The sequence below is a fragment of the Papio anubis genome, chromosome 3, assembly GCF_008728515.1.
Source record: "Papio anubis isolate 15944 chromosome 3, Panubis1.0, whole genome shotgun sequence".
NCBI lineage: Eukaryota > Metazoa > Chordata > Mammalia > Primates > Cercopithecidae > Papio > Papio anubis.
Window position 1 is genome coordinate 58,195,845 of NC_044978.1, and position 16,671 is coordinate 58,212,515.

At 33.1% G+C, this 16,671-nt stretch overlaps 1 pseudogene; it reads right to left on the bottom strand.

Annotated features, from left to right (window-relative positions):
• Nucleotides 1–15,712: 15,712 nt before the first annotated feature.
• LOC110743376 lies at nt 15,713–16,348 on the bottom strand (annotated as a pseudogene).
• Between the last annotated feature and the right edge of the window lie 323 nt (nt 16,349–16,671).

Consider the following 16,671-nt stretch of genomic DNA (forward strand, 5'->3'; position numbering starts at 1 on the left):
AAAACCTACTCACATTCTTCTGTATATTTTAAATCATCTATAGCTTATTTATAATATCTATTACAATGTAAGTGTTGTATACATCATTTTTATACTGTATTAGGAAATAATGACCAAAAAAGTCTGTACATGTTTAATAGAGATGCAACTATCCTTTTTTTTTTCCTAAATATATTTGATTCATGATTGATTGAATCTACAGATGCAGAACACACGGATACAGAGGACCAACTGTAGAAATATAATGAACTGACACAGCTCTGAAATTTAGTAGGAACAAAAAATAGTACTTATTGTCACAATCAGCATGAGAATAAATAATAATTTTGTGATATTTTAAGGAGGCAGATTTTCTAGAAGTTTTATGTAGGAAATACCTTTATAAGGAATTTGTCTTTCCAGTTCAGGTAGGTTTCCTTTTTTACCTCAGATAAAATTTAGTAAAATTTAAAAGTTAAAAGTATCACAACAATTGCTTGTATAATAAAACCACACAATCTGCCAGAAAACAGTGTTTAAAGAAAAAGAGATAAAACTTAAAGATTGTTCAGTTATGATGCCATTTCAGCAAATAAAGAAAATTAACAAAATATTTCTGAAAATGACTCTTAAAATCATGTACATAAATTTAAAAATTTGAAATTGCTGAAAGGGTACCAAAAACTGGCAAAAAAACTCTATGCATGCCTCTGGAGATTTTCTTAGAAAAATATAGCATGGGTCACCCACACAAACGATAGAAACATTTACATAATTTCTGAAGGGACGAAATGAGAACCAAATAAGAACAGAACGTCTTGTAAGTACTGTTTTTCAGAGAGCTTTTGCCTTGGTGAAAAGTGTTCCAAATTAATTTTTGTATATGATTATAATTTTATCAAGTCTATAGTAAGACAATTGTAGTTCTCATTCAAAGGTTTTGATTAGTAATGCTCAACAAATTTTGTATTTTTTAAAAAATTCTATAAGTAAAAGTATATCAGGTGTAACTATGTGAGATCATGGCTACGTTCATGTGTTTCACTATAGTAATCATTTTGCTACAAATACAAATCACAAAATATCATTTTGTGTATCTTAAATATACTAAACAAAGCTTATTTTAAAATTAATTAATTAAAATATTTTGTCAGGGAGCATTTTTAGGGAGGTGAAAATACTCTGTATAATATATAATGATGAATATATGTCATTATATATTTATCCAAACCCATAAAATATACACAACAAAGAGCAAACCCTTATGTAAACTATAAACTTTAGTGACTATGATGTTTCAATGTAGGTTCACTAATTGTAACAAATTACCACTCATATGAAGAATGCTGATAAAGAAGGCTATTATGCATATGGTGGAGAGCAATGGGATATTTGGAAGTTCTCCATACCATCCTCTTATTTTTGCTGTGAACCTAAAACTGCTCTTCAAAAAAAAAAAAAAAAAAAAAAAACTTAAATGAAAACATTATGCCATTTATAAATTAATATATATACAATGCTAGTTTGCTTTCTTCAAATGGTACCATAATCATCTTTACCATCACTATTACCATCATCAATAACATTATCATAGGTATTTATGTTGAATTCTTTTTTTTTTTTTCAGCTTTGATCAAAGTTTATATTTAGGTCAGAATTGTGGCACTAGGATCATACTGATTTTAATTACGGCCTTCCCCCCAGCAGCCTGCTCTATCTCTGAAAATTTTACCTTTCATGTCGAAGGAATTTCTCTCAACTATTGTTAACCTCATTGTTTTTCCAGTAGTTTTTAGTTCTTTTTTTCCCATATGGATTATTTTTCTGAAAGGTCTTACATCCCATTGATCTCACCATAAGTTCCCACAAAATTCTTTTATTATTATTATTATTATTATACTTTAAGTTCTAGAGTACATGTGCATAACGTGCAGATTTGTTACATATGTATACTTGTGCCATGTTGGTGTGCTGCACCCATTAACTCATCAGCACCCATCAAATCGTCATTTACATCAGGTAAAACTCAGAATGCAATCCCTCCTCCCTCCCCGCTCCCCATAATAGGCCTCGGTGTGTGATGTTCCCCTTCCCGAGTCCAAGTGATCTCATTGTTCAGTTCCCACCTATGAGTGAGAATATGCAGTGTTTGGTTTTCTGTTCTTGTGATAGTTTGCTGAGAATGATGGTTTCCAGCTGCATCCATGTCCCTACAAAGGACACAAACTCATCCTTTTTTATGGCTGCATAGTATTCCATGGTGTATATGTGCCACATTTTCTTAATCCAATCTGTCACTGATGGGCATTTGGGTTGATTCCAAGTCTTTGCTATTGTGAATAGTGCCACAATAAACATACGTGTGCATGTGTCTTTATAGCAGCATAATTTATAATCCTTTGGGTATATACCCAGTAATGGGATGGCTGGGTCGTATGGTACATCTAGTTCTAGATCCTTGAGGAATCGCCATACTGTTTTCCATAATGGTTGAACTAGTTTACAATCCCACCAACAGTGTAAAAGTGTTCCTATTTCTCCACATCCTCTCCAGCACCTGTTGTTTCCTGACTTTTTAATGATCACCATTCTAACTGGTGTGAGATGGTATCTCATTGTGGTTTTGATTTGCATTTCTCTGATGGCCAGTCATGATGAGCATTTTTTCATGTGTCTGTTGGCTGTATGAATGTCTTCTTTTGAGAAATGTCTGTTCATATCCTTTGCCCACTTTCTGATGGGGTTGTTTGTTTTTTTCTTATAAATTTGTTTGAGTTCTTTGTAGGTTTCGGATATTAGCCCTTTGTCAGATGAGTAGATTGCAAAAATTTTCTCCCATTCTGTAGGTTGCCTATTCATTCTGACGGTAGTTTCTTTTGCTGTGCAGAAGCTCTTTAGTTTAATTAGATCCCATTTGTCAATTTTGGCTTTTGTTGCCTTTGCTTTTGGTGTTTTAGACATGAAGTCCTTGTCCATGCCTATGTCCTGAATGGTATTACCTAGGTTTTCTTCTAGGGTTTTTATGGTATTAGGTCTAACATTTAAGTCTCTAATCCATCTTGAATTAATTTTCGTATAAGGAGTAAGGAAAGGATCCAGTTTCAGCTTTCTACTTGTGGCTAGCCAATTTTCCCAGCACCATTTATTAAATAGGGAATCCTTTCCCCATTTCTTGTTTCTCTCAGGTTTGTCAAAGATCAGATGGCTGTAGATGTGTGGTATTATTTCTGAGGACTCTGTTCTGTTCCATTGGTCTCTATCTCTGTTTTGGTACCAGTGCTGTTTTGGTTACTGTAGCCTTGTAGTATAGTTTGAAGTCAGGGAGCATGATGCCTCCAGCTTTGTTCTTTTGACTTAGGATTGTCTTGGCAATGCGGGCTCTTTTTTGGTTCCATATGAACTTTAAAGCAGTTTTTTCCAATTCTGTGAAGAAACTCATTGGTAGCTTGATGGGGATGGCATTGAATCTATAAATTACCTTGGGCAGTATGGCCATTTTCACGATATTGATTCTTCCTATCCATGAGCATGGTATGTTCTTCCATTTGTTTGTGTCCTCTTTTATTTCACTGAGCAGTGGTTTGTAGTTCTCCTTGAAGAAGTCCTTTGCATCATTTGTAAGTTGGATTCCTAGGTATTTTATTCTCTTTGAAGCAATTGTGAATGGAAGTTCATTCCTGATTTGGCTCTCTGTTTGTCTGTTACTGGTGTATTCACGTATCAGAGCTACAAGCAATTGCCATGTTTATAGTTAAAATTACTATCAGGGTTGCTCAAGTCTGTAATCCCAACACTTTGGGAGGCTGAGGCGGGTGGATCACCTGAAGTCAGGAGTTTGAGACCAGCCTGGCCAACATGGCGAAACCCCATCTCTACTAAAAATACCAAAATTAGTCGGGCATAGTGGCAGGTGCCTGTAATCCTAGCTACTCAGGAGGCTAAGGCAGGAGAATTTATTGAACCTGGGAGGTGGAGTTTGCAGTGAGCCCAGATTGTGCCATTGTACTCCAGCCTGAGAGACAAGCACGAAACTCCATCTTAAATAAAACAAAACAAAACAAAAAAATTACTATCAGCAATTTTATATGGTAACCTGGTAGAAGCCAGGGTTGTTAAACATTTAACTAAATTGCTTATTTTTACTCTGATATTCTGTTGGAGTAGATAAAATTATTCCTATCACACTTGAGAGATCTGAAAACTTAAAAAGCTTATGTGATTTGTCTAAGGACTCATATACAGAGAATGGTGGAGACAAGGCCTATCTGACTCCAAAATCTGGCTCCTGAAGGGGTGCCTATAAGTCCTATGCAACATGTCTCCCCATCAGTTTTTTAAATAGATAAATCCTTTAAAATATTAGACAATATTTTTAACACAGAGATCAATAAGCACAGTTTATACAGACAAGTGAATGTTCAGTTTTCAGTTGCTATTAATTGTATGTGATCAGATTCTTAACTCATTTTCAAATATGGATTACAAAATGTGCTTAATAAAAATAAAAAACAATGCAATTAAATAATTTATCAACCTCCTAGGAAAGAGCAAATTTGTATGCATAACAATGATCTTCATTCTAATGTAAAGTAGTAAAATAGTACTGTAAAAAGTATGCATATTAAAATCCTCCAAAGAAATTAAACTGTTCCTCTTTAGGGTCATAAGTAAACTAAAATAATCATTAGCTCTAAATGTATCATATCTGCAATTACTTAACTAATTTATTTAATTACATTTACTTAAATATTATAAACATTACTTTGAATTATTATTTTATGTAAAAAAGGATAATGCAGTTAAACATGAAACAAAATTAACTGTAAAATACAAATATATAATATGTGTGTCATGAAAAATTTACACATACAAATTTGTTTTTAAAAAGTTGTCAGAGTAGTATACCTAGATTTTCCTTACTTTCAAAAAGTATTTTGGTGAATAATCTGTAACATTCGTTAACGAAATGAATTGTTACACAGTCAGCCCTCTATATACATGGAATCTGACCCTGTGTGTTCAACCTACTGTGGATCAAAAATATTCAGAAAATTAAAAAGAAGGATGGTGCAGACTTGTTTTGCTATTTCTTCCTAAACAATACAGTCTAACAACTATTTAGATAGCATTTAGATTGTATTAGGTGTTATAAATAATCTCGAAAGGATGTAAACTATATGGAAGCATGTGTGGAGGTTATATGCAAATGCAAAGCCATTTAATATAAGGGACATGGACATCCATGAATGTTGGTATCCTTGCGGATTCCTGGACCCAATCTCCCATAGATATTAAGTGACAACTGTATTTCTTTTAAATGCTGAAAATTCCTGCTTCAGTAATTATTCTAGTAATTTATCTAATTGTTTACCTAAGTGTAATTTATCTAATTGTTTTCAGCAAATTTGAAATAAAAATATTTTTGTTAAAATCACAACATTTTATTAACAATTTATAGCCATGTGATTTGCCCACATTACCCCATTGGTTTCCGAAACACTTGGTGTTTTAGAATTTCAGTTTTAAAAATACTTGTAAAATGAAAAAGCCGATTAGGAATATGCAGCAAATCTCAGTTTCACAGTTTATTTTCGTGCCACTAATAACATCTAAGTCTTTTTTTTTTTTTGATTCGGGACTCTTTCTCTTAGAAATACTGCTGACTTCCTACTAAATCAATGAATAATCAACCATTTATTGAATTTCTACTATGAATTAGACGCTAGTAGATTCCAGAGGAGATAACACAGCAGTTTACTTCCACAAAACATAGCATAGTTTCTAATATAGTTAAGAAAAGAAAAAAATGTGCATGAAATATTAAACAAAGTAATATACATAAAAAGTCCAAGTGCTGAAGAAGGAAAATACCTTAGCATTTTAAAATAAAGAAAAAAATTATTTTATTCATATATGATTGAGATCCAGAAAATTTGACAATTTGGCATTTTGTACACTATCTCTTTAGGTGTTAGTTATAATTTCCTCAACAAGTATTTTAATGTGGAATTTTTAGCTAGCATTTTTGTCTTAATGCTTTTAAAGATACTGATTGTGAATTTCTATGTTAATATGAATAGAGCAAAGAACGAAAACTGGCATATTGAATTCTTATAACGTGCTCACAAATATACAATGCTACTCTGTGTCGGTCCTACTTAGCAATGCTCTGTCACACTTTCTTTTGTTAAAAGGCATACTATCTAAAATCAAATAATAAATCTCTATGCAAACAATAATAACGAAGAACAAAGTATGATAGATTATATAAACATGGTGTAAAAAAAATAGTGCATGGACAAGTGGCATCTAATTTGAGTTCAGAAAAGGCCTTTGTCTTTCCTAAGGCTAAAGAATTAAAATTATTTTGGTGAGAAGATACTGTATTTTACAAAGAGGAAAAAATATGAGTACAAAGAATAATGCTTCTTTTGAGATAATGTATGACTTTATGTTGATCATTTTAAATTACAAAAGTGAAAAATATGAATTTATTTAACCAATGAATTTTAGACTCAGATTTAACTGAGTGAATTAAAATGTATTACTTTTGATAGAAAATGTCTTGCTATAAAAATCACAAAAGTTTCCAAAGAGCTCACACTTATATCTTCTGCACTTGAAAAATATAATAGAAGAGCAGCTTTTGAAATTTATCATAAACATCTCAGGAATCCACACTTCATTTTATGTCTGATTATAGTCATATCTGCATGTTTAATACTGTAATACTGCACTGTGAGTAATAGATTGGTTTAAGAAATCAAGAAATTAACAACAAACGAAGAAAATGCATTCAAATCCCTTGTCACTAAAATCAATAAACTGACCAATTTTAAATGTGAACTGCTTTATTATGTAGTAATGAAGTTTATTTAGATTTTTGGCAACCAAATTACAGCTCAGGGATTTATCAACCACTCTAAGAATACATTTGCATTCTTTTTTAACGAACCCAATTACTCTTCAGAAAGAAATATTTGCTATTGTTTTTTTGAATATTTAGTTTTTGAAACATTAGATCTGTTCACTCTTCTCAATCTAACTGAATAATTAGGTCTTTTGTTTTAGTATTTGATAGCAGAAAAGCAAACACTGACCTAACAACTTTTTCCTAGTACAAATTTTCTTAAGAGAAATTAACATCATTATATTTTTAATTCAGTTCTATGAAGCAAGCTCAACTAGACCAGGCACGGTGGTTCATGCCTGTAATCCCAGAACTTTGGGAGGCGGGTGGATTATGAGGTCAGGAGTTCGAGACCAGCCTGGCCAAGATGGTGAAATCCTGTCTACTAAAAAATGCAAAAATTAGCCGGCTGAGGTGGTGGGTGCCTGTAATCCCAGCTACTCGGGAGGCTGAGGCAGGAGAATCGCTTGAACCTGGGAAGCGGAGTCTGCAGTGAGCCGAGATCATGTCACTGCACTCTAGCCTGGGCAACAGAGCAAGATTCCATCTCAAAAAAAAAAAAAAAAAAACAAGCTCAACTAAATTATAATTTTTTAGCATCACAAACATTATTTCCAAGAGCTAAAAATCAGAGAAATAATAATTGTATAGTTTAAAGCAAAACCGAGTCCCAATCTGCTCTGCTCATATTGTAAGGTTATCACATATATTTGATATCCTATTATGTCATAATTTTATGGAGGGTATGGCTAATGAAGATACAATATTTGAAATTATTTTAAAAGTAATATTGTAAAGAAAATTCAAGCAGGACCACTAAATATAGACATTCTTTTTATAGCGACTTTGTAGAGAATTTGATATCTATCATTGTTCTGTATTTTTACTTCCTTGTTATATTTCTCTAAAGATGAAAAATTATTCTAGCCTTGTCAATCATTCTAACAGTGATAAGAAGGATGATCCTTTCTTCTCTCATTTTTCATTGTCACTGCCTTGCTTTAAACACTTAGCACCTCATAGCTATGCTGTTGTCATGCATTTTAATTGTTATCTGTGTTTTTTAGCTACCTTTGCTTATGTTTGCCAGACAGAGAATTTTGTCTTTGCCCCCCAGAGTCAGGAGCTCAGCCTCTGCCAACTTTGGCTAAACAAGAATCACGTTACCCAGAACTCAGAGAATCTCCTATGACTCTGATGTGTTTGTCTTACTGATTTATAATCTTAATGCTGTGAATTAAAATTCACATTACCTCTATTAATATCAATGAGGAAATAAAGGAATACATACAGCATGTGACCTGTCCAAGGATAACTACTAATGTAGCAGCAGATCAAACACATAAACACATAAAAAGTTAACTTCAGTGAAATCAACCTTTTTAAATTTCACATATAAATATGATCCTACCAGAAGCTTGAGAGAGGAGGAGGTATGAGGAAAGAAGAGATGTTAATCAAGAGTATGAAGTTTCAGTTAGAAAAGATTTTTAATATTCTCACCACAAAAAAATATGGTAAATTGGTCAGGAACAGTGACTCACACTTGTAATCCCAGCGCTTTGGGAGACCGAGGTGAGCGGGTCGCTTGAGTCCAGTAATTGAAGACCTGCCTGGCCAACATGATAAAACCTTGTCTCTATTAAAAATACAAAAATTAGCCAAGCATGGTGGCATGTGCCTGTAACCACAGCTACTCAGGAGGCTGAGACATGAGAATCACTGGAATAGGAGAGGCAGAGGTTGCAGTGAGCCAAAATCACACCACTGCAATACAACTTGGGTGATAGAGAAAGACCCTCTCTCCAAATAAATAAGTTGGCAAGGTATCTTTCTACAATGTATACACAGATATAAATATCACATTGTACCCAATATACATATGTATGAAAATATTATTTGTCAATTAAAAATAAATAAATATGAAAAAGACAACTTTAGTATATCTATCAAGAAATATAATTTAAAATAAATATTTTTAACTCATTAGATTGATGGGTTAAAAGTTTTTAAATATCTGGTTTTAGTGAACATGTGAGAAAGGGAATATTTTCAGTTTGTAGTAGGAATGGAAATCAGTACAACTTTTTTCTAACTTGCAACAGAATTTTTTTTATTTATTTCTTTTAAAAAATAAATGAGACACAGACGCAGAAAGTGCAGGTTTGTTACATAGGTATACACGTGCCATTGTGGTGTGCTGCACCTATTGACTTGTCCTTTAAGTTTCCTCCACTCGTCCCCCACCCCACAAGAGGCCCTGGTAGGAGTTGTTCTCCTCTCTGTTTCTATGTGTTCTCAATGTTCAACTCCCACTTATGAGTGAGAACATGTGGTGTTTGGTTTTCTGTTCCTGTGTTAGTTTGTAGCAAAGATATGGAACCAATCCAAATGCCCATCAATGATAGACTGGATAAAGAAAATGGTACATATACATCATGGAATACTATGCAGCAATAAAAAGAAATGAGAGCATGTCCTTTGCAAGTACAACCTTTTAGAAGAAGAATTAGAAAATTCTCATGAACACAAAAAATTGCTTATTTTTTTCATCCAACAGTTCTACTTGTAGCAATATTTCTTATAATATATCCACAGACATATATATGTGTTTATTTATGCCTGATTAAAATTGTGCAATTTTATTTAAAGTAAAAATAAAATATTATTTTGAAACAGAAATTTATATAAAATATATTTTATATGTTTAAAAACAATGGTTATACAATAGGCTTTTATAAATCTAAAAGCAAGTGGTAATATTTGAGGTGTGGAGAGAAGTGAAAACATAAGTACCCAATGAATAAACCTTCTTTCTATTCAACAGAATACACTTTATATTGTTTGGATATTAAAAGACACGTGCATTCCTTACTACTTTTTAAATAATTATAGATGTGAATAAATTTCTAAGTAATAATAATAGACAACAAATATGAGAGCTTACAGATATGATTTGTTTCTATTATATTTCACTATATTCATACTTTGAGGTAAAATGAGGAACTCAGGAGTACACAACAGGATAAAATAAAGTTATCTATATATGCATTCTTGTATGTATACATTCTTATATGTATATGTATGTATGTTTATATATACATATGTATATATGCATTTCTTTTAGTTTCCAATTCTTTTTTAATTGTTATGTTTTATTTCCATAGGTTTTTGGAGAACAGTTGGTGTTTGATTACATGAATAAGTTCTTTAGTGGTGAGTTTTGAGATTTTGGTGCACCTATCATTTGAGCAATATTCACTATACCCAATTTGTAGTCTTTTATCCCTCACCCCCTCCAACCATTTTCCCTGAGTCCCTAAAGTGCATTGTGTCATTCTTATGCCTTTGCATCCTCATGACTTAGCTCCCACTTATGAGTGAGACCATATGATGTTCGGTTTTCCATTCCTGTTACTTCACTTAGAATAACAGTCTCTAATTCCATCCAGGTTGCTGCAAATGCCATTATTTCTTTATTGTATGAAGTGTTCCATGATATGTGTGTGTATCTATCTATCTATCTATCTATCTATCTATCTATCTATCTATCTCACAATGTCTTTAACCGATCGCTGATTGATGGGCATTTGGGCTGGTTCCACATTTTTGCAATTGCACATTGTGCTGCTATAAACATGCATGTACAAGTATCTTTTTCATATAATGATTTCAGAAAGTAGAACTACCATTTGATCCAGGAGTCACACTACTGGCTATCTAGTAGTGAGGAAAAGAAGTCATTATACGTGCATTTTTATACTTTTTATTATTAATATACAATTTATTATTGTATAAGTTTTTGAGGTACAAGAGATGTTATAATTTATTAATACTACATGGAATGCTTATATCAAACTAGTTAATATATACATCACTTCAAATACTTAACTTTTTTTGTAATGTGTACATTATTAGCAAATTTGAAATGTACAGTACTCTGTTATTAACTGCATTCTTCATGCTAAGCAATAGAACTAAAAAATAAAATGTTTCTCTTAACAGATTGTGTACTTTTTGATCATCATCTCTCCAACTCCCCACCCACTGAACTCCATAATCACCATTTCATTCTCTGTTTCTATGAGTTCATTTTTTTTTTTTTAAGATTCCACAAATAAGTGAAAACTTTGTCTGTGCCTGGCTTGTTTTACTCAACATAATGTTCTCTAATTCTACGTATGTTGTCGTAAATGACAGGATTTCCTTTCTTGTTAAGACTGAATAGTATTCCATTGTGTATATATAAAACATTTATTTATCAATTCATCTATTGGTGAACACATGTTGCTTTCATGACTTGGCTATTGTGACTAGTGCTGCAATTAATATCAGAGTGAGACATTTCTTTCACAGATGGAGTTCAAGTCTTTGGGGTAAATGTTAATATTAGGATTCAGGGATTATACGGCAATTTTATTTTTAATTTTTTGAGGAACCTCAATATAGTTTTCCATAATGGCTGTAGTAACTTACCTTCTCCAAAACAGAATTAGGGTAAATACTACAATACTAGAATTAGGTAAATACTAGAATTATGATTCAGTGATTGTATGATAATTTTATTTTTAATTTTTTGAGGAACTTCCATACAGTATTCCATAATGGCTGTATTAATTTACATTCCCACCAACAGTGCACAAAAATTTCCTTTTCTCCATATCATTGAAAACACTTATCTTTGGACTTTTTTAATAATAGTCGTTGTGATAGGTGTGAAATAATATATTACTGTGGTTCAATTTTTATTTCTCGAATGATTAGGAATGTTGAACATTTTTTCATAAATATAGAGGGAATTTGTGTATCTTCTTTTGAGAAATGTATATTCAAATCTCTAATCCATTTATTAACTGAGTATTGTATTTTCTTGCTATTGAGTTGTTTGAGTTCCTTACATATTTTGGATATAAAATCTTTATAGGATGTATGGCTAACAAATATTTTATCCCAATCTGTAGTTTGGCTCTCTGCACACCGCTAATTGTTTTCATTGCTGTGGAGAAGCTTTTTAGTTTGATGTAGTCCTATTTGTCTGTTTTTGCTTTTATTATTTGCATGGTTTTTCTTGTTTGTTTTGTTTTTTTTGTTTTTTTTGAGACGGAGTCTCTGACACCCAGGCTGGAGTGCAGTGGCGCAATCCTGGCTCACTGCAAACTTCCCCTCCCAGGTTCAAGCCATTCTTCTGCCTCAGTCCCACAAGTAGCTGGGATTACAGGTGCCCACCACCAGGCCCGGCAAATTTTTGTGTGTTTTTAGTAGAGACAGGGTTTCACCGTGTTAGCCAGGATCATCTGGATCTCCTGACTTAATCATCTGCCCACCTCTGCCTCCCAAAGTGCTGGGATTACAGGCGTGAGCAACCGTGCCAGGCCTGTTACCTACATTTTTGAGGTCAAATCCATATCATTGCCCTGAGCAAACACGACAGTATTTTCCCTTTTTTATTTTTATTTTTTGAAGCTGTACAGTTTGTGGTCTTAAATTTCAGATTTTAATCCATTTTTAGTTGATCTTTGTATGCGATGTAAGATAAGGGTTTAATTTCAATTTTCTGCTTGTGGATATTCAGTTTACCTACCACTGTTTATTGATAAGATTATCCTTTGCCACTGTGTATTCTTTTCACCTTTGTCGAAAATCAATTGACCGTACATATGTTGGTTCATTTCATGCCTCCCCATTCTGTTCCACCGATTGATATATCTAATTTTTTTTTCTTTTTTTTTTTCTTTTTTTGCCCATACCATACTGTTAATAACTATAGCTTTGTGGTACAGTTTGAAATCAGAGAATGTGAGACCACCGATTTTGGTTTTTGCTCATGATTGCCTTGGCCATTCAGGGTCTTTTGTTTTGTTGTGTGTGTGTGTGTGTGTGTGTGTGTGTGTGGTATTACAACTGGCCCAATGATCCTATAAAACTGATGTTTATGATTTCTTCAGGAAAAACATAGAAATTGACCCACTCAGTCTTAAAACTTGAGAAAGTTACATTTGTCTTATGTAAGCTACTTTCTCAGGAAACCAAGTATCAGAGCTCCAAGATGGTATCAAGGAACTGAAACTTACCAACAAATCACAACATCTGGACAATGAGATGCCAGATCCCTCACCCATCCTGATTGCCTGACTGACCACCTGCTGCCTGTTGACCAATTCCTCTTTCTTACCCCTAATTCCCCTATATGGTTACATTTCTTCCCTGCTATTTAAATTCTTTATTTTAGTCCATCAAACAGATGGATTTGAGGTTTATATCCCATCTCCTTGGCTGCAGCACTCAATTAAGGCCTTCTTCCCTGGTAGTAACTCATTGTCTCCATGATTGGCTGTCTATGCCAAAAGCAGCAGAACATAGACCGAATCCCTGGTGTTTTGATAACAGTTCCATATGAAATTCAAGATTGTTTTGTTCTATTTTTGTGAAAATGATATTGGAATTTTGATAGTAATAGCATTGAATCTATAGGTATCTTTATGTAGTATGAACATTTAAAGAATATTGTTTTAATTGGTGAACACAGAATATTGATCTATTTATTTGTCTTCCTCAATTTCTTTCTACAATTTTTTATAGTTTTTATTGTACGTGTTTTTCACTCCACTAGTTAAATTTGTTCGTCAGTATTTTATTGTAACTACTGTTTGTAGGATTGTTCTCTTGATTTATCTACTGAATTTTGTTGTTGTTGTTGTTGTTGGTAGTGTATACAAATGCTTCTGATTATTGTATGTTGATTTTGTATCCTGCAAATTTTCTGTATTTGTTTATTACTGCTAACAAGTTTGGCTGTAATTTTTTGGTTTTTAATATATAAAATTATGTCATCAGCAAACAGTGACATTTTAACTTGTTCTTTTCCTATTTGAATGCCTTCTGTTTTTTCTTGCCGAATTGCTGAGACAAGGACTTCCAGTCCTATGCTGAATAGAAGTGGCAAATGTGAGCATTCTTGCCTTGTTCCAGATATTACAGGACAGACATTCATTTTTCATGTAAAGTGTAATATGAGCTGTGGATTTCTCATATATGGCGTTTATTGTGATGAGGTGCATTTCTAATATATCTAATTTGTTGAGAGTTTTGTTATGAAAGGATGTTAAATTTTGTCTTATGCTTATTATATATCTAATTAAATAATATGTTTTTTGTCTTTTATTTTTTAAAACTGTGATGTATCACATTTACTGATTTATGTAGCTTGAACCATACTTGTATCTCAAGAGTAAATTCCCCTTGAGCATTGATTTTAATATGTTGTTGATTAAATTTGCTAGTATTTAATTGAGGATTTTTACATCTATGTTCATCAAGAATATTAGTCTGTATTGTCTTTTCTTACAATGTTCTTCTCTGACTTTGGTATCAAAGCAATGTTAACTTTGTAAAAAGAGTTTGGAATTATTCCCCATCCTTGATTTTTGGAAAGAGCTTCAGAAGAATTGGTATTAATTATTTGTTAAATTTGTGGTAGAATTCAGCCATGGAGCCATCAGGTCTTAGGCTTTTTTTAGATGGGAGATGAGTAGTTGTATTACTGACTGAATGTTCTTATAGACATTTGTCTGTTCATATATTCTAATTCTCCATGATTTAGTCTTGGTAAGTTGTCCATGTCTGGACATTTACTCACTTCCTTAAGCTTATTCAATTGGTTGATGTATAATTGTTGATGGTTATGTCTTATGATTTCTGTGTTATTAGTTGTAATATCTCATATTTTTATTTTTTATTTTATTTATTTGTGTCTTTTTCTTAATTTGTCTAGCTAAACTTATCTATTTTGCTTATCTTTTAAAAAGATATTTTTGTTGTACTGATCTTTTGTATTCTGTGGTCTCTTATTTCTATTCTGATCTTTATTATTTTCTTTCTTCTGCTACATTTGGACTTTATTATTTTGTTCTTCTAGTTGTTTGAGGTTTAATATTAGGTTGTTTATTTTAGATATTTCTTCTTTTTCATGTGATATTTACGACTATAAACTTTCTTCTTTGAACTACTTTTGCTGTACGATATAAGTTTCGGTATGTTGTGTTTTTATTTTTGTTTTTCTCAGGACATTTTTAAATTTTCTTTTTATTTATTGAACTCCTAACTGTTCAGGAGCACGTTCATTAATTTCCATGCATTTATGAATTTTCCAAGTTCTTCCTGTTATTGATTTCTCATTTTATAACATTTCAGTTGGAAAAGATACTTAATATAAGTTTAATCTTCCTAAATTTGCTGAAGCTTGTTTTGTTCCATAATATATAATCTGTTTGTACATGGAAAGAATGCATGTTGGCTGTTGGTTGAGATATTCCATAGTCTTTAAGTCTGTTCGGTCTAAAATGTTTCAGTCCAAAATATCCTCATTAACTTTCTGTCAGAATATGTCCATTACTGAAAATGGGATGATAAAATTTTCTACTATTACTGTACTGAAGTCTCTCTCTCTCTTCAGATCTATTAATATTTGCTTTATATATTTAGGTGTGCCAAGGTATGTGTACACTTACAATTGTTATATCCTCTTAATGAATTGACCCATTTAACATTATATAATATCTTTGTCTCATGTTTTCTTTTTAAATTTCCTTTTTTTCTGACATTAATATAGTTAGTTCTATTTTTTGGTTTCCATTTGCAGAAAATAACTTTTTTCATCTCTTCACTTTCCATCTGTGTGTATCCATAAAAGGAAAGTAAATCTCTTGTAGCTAGTCAGTGTATATTTGGATCTTGTGATTTGGTTTGGTTTTGGTTTGGTTTGTGTTTTTGCTATTTTGTTTTTTTTTGTTGTTGTTTTTTTTTGTTTGTTTGTTTGTTTTTTTTGAATGCCACTGACTTTATTGATCTAAAAAACTTTACAAGGACAGTGACTGTCCTGCCCAAAAAGGAGCCAAATGGTATCAAACGGACTGAAAGTGAGGGTGGGGGGTGAGGGACGGGGCCAGGAATCCATTCAGGAAAGCTGGTAACTCTCACCAGGGAACTGGCAAGGGAAAAAGGGCGGGGGAGGCATGCAAGAGCAAGAATCCAAAAAAGTTGAAATGGTTAGGGGAGAAAACTCCCAAACGACCCTGGAGTACGTCGGAGGTGAGTACGACAACAGCAATCTTTTCCTTCGTAGAGGGCAGGGGAGGAGTCCCTACTCGGCTGCAAACTCTGGATGAGGGCTGGGGATTGAGAGCTTCCCAGAGAGCATCACAAGAAGGCGTCGCACCACTCTCGAAGGCATCCGAAGCAATCCCGGGACTGCTTGGCGTTGGCGCCACACGTGTCCTTCAGCCATTCCCAGAAGAGATCGTCATCTTTCTTTAGCACCAGAAACTGGCCAAGGACAACATAGGCCTTGTCAAAGCCCCTCTCCTCCAGCTTCTTGCCCAGGACTTCACCAATCCCAGCCAGGCTCCCCACTGGCTTCTCCCCCATGGGCTCTGCCACGAAGTCTCGGTGCTTTTGAGGTTGTCATCTTGATCAGGCTTAATCGGCAGCTTCAGTTCCCGTAACGGTTCCTCCCCGGGGTTTTTTTTAATACTTTTCCTATGGTGCTGAAGATCTTGCTTTTTTATCCATTTAGTCACTCTATCTTTATATTGGATAATTTAATTCATTTACATTCAAAGTAATTATTAATAAGTAAAGACTCACTGTTGCCTTTTTGTTTGTTGTTTACTGGTTGTTTTACAAATGTGTTATTTCTTACTTCCTCCCTTGTTGTATTTCTTTGTGGTTTGATATATGTCTTTAGTTTGCTTTGAATCATTTCTATTTTCATTTTATGTTTCTGA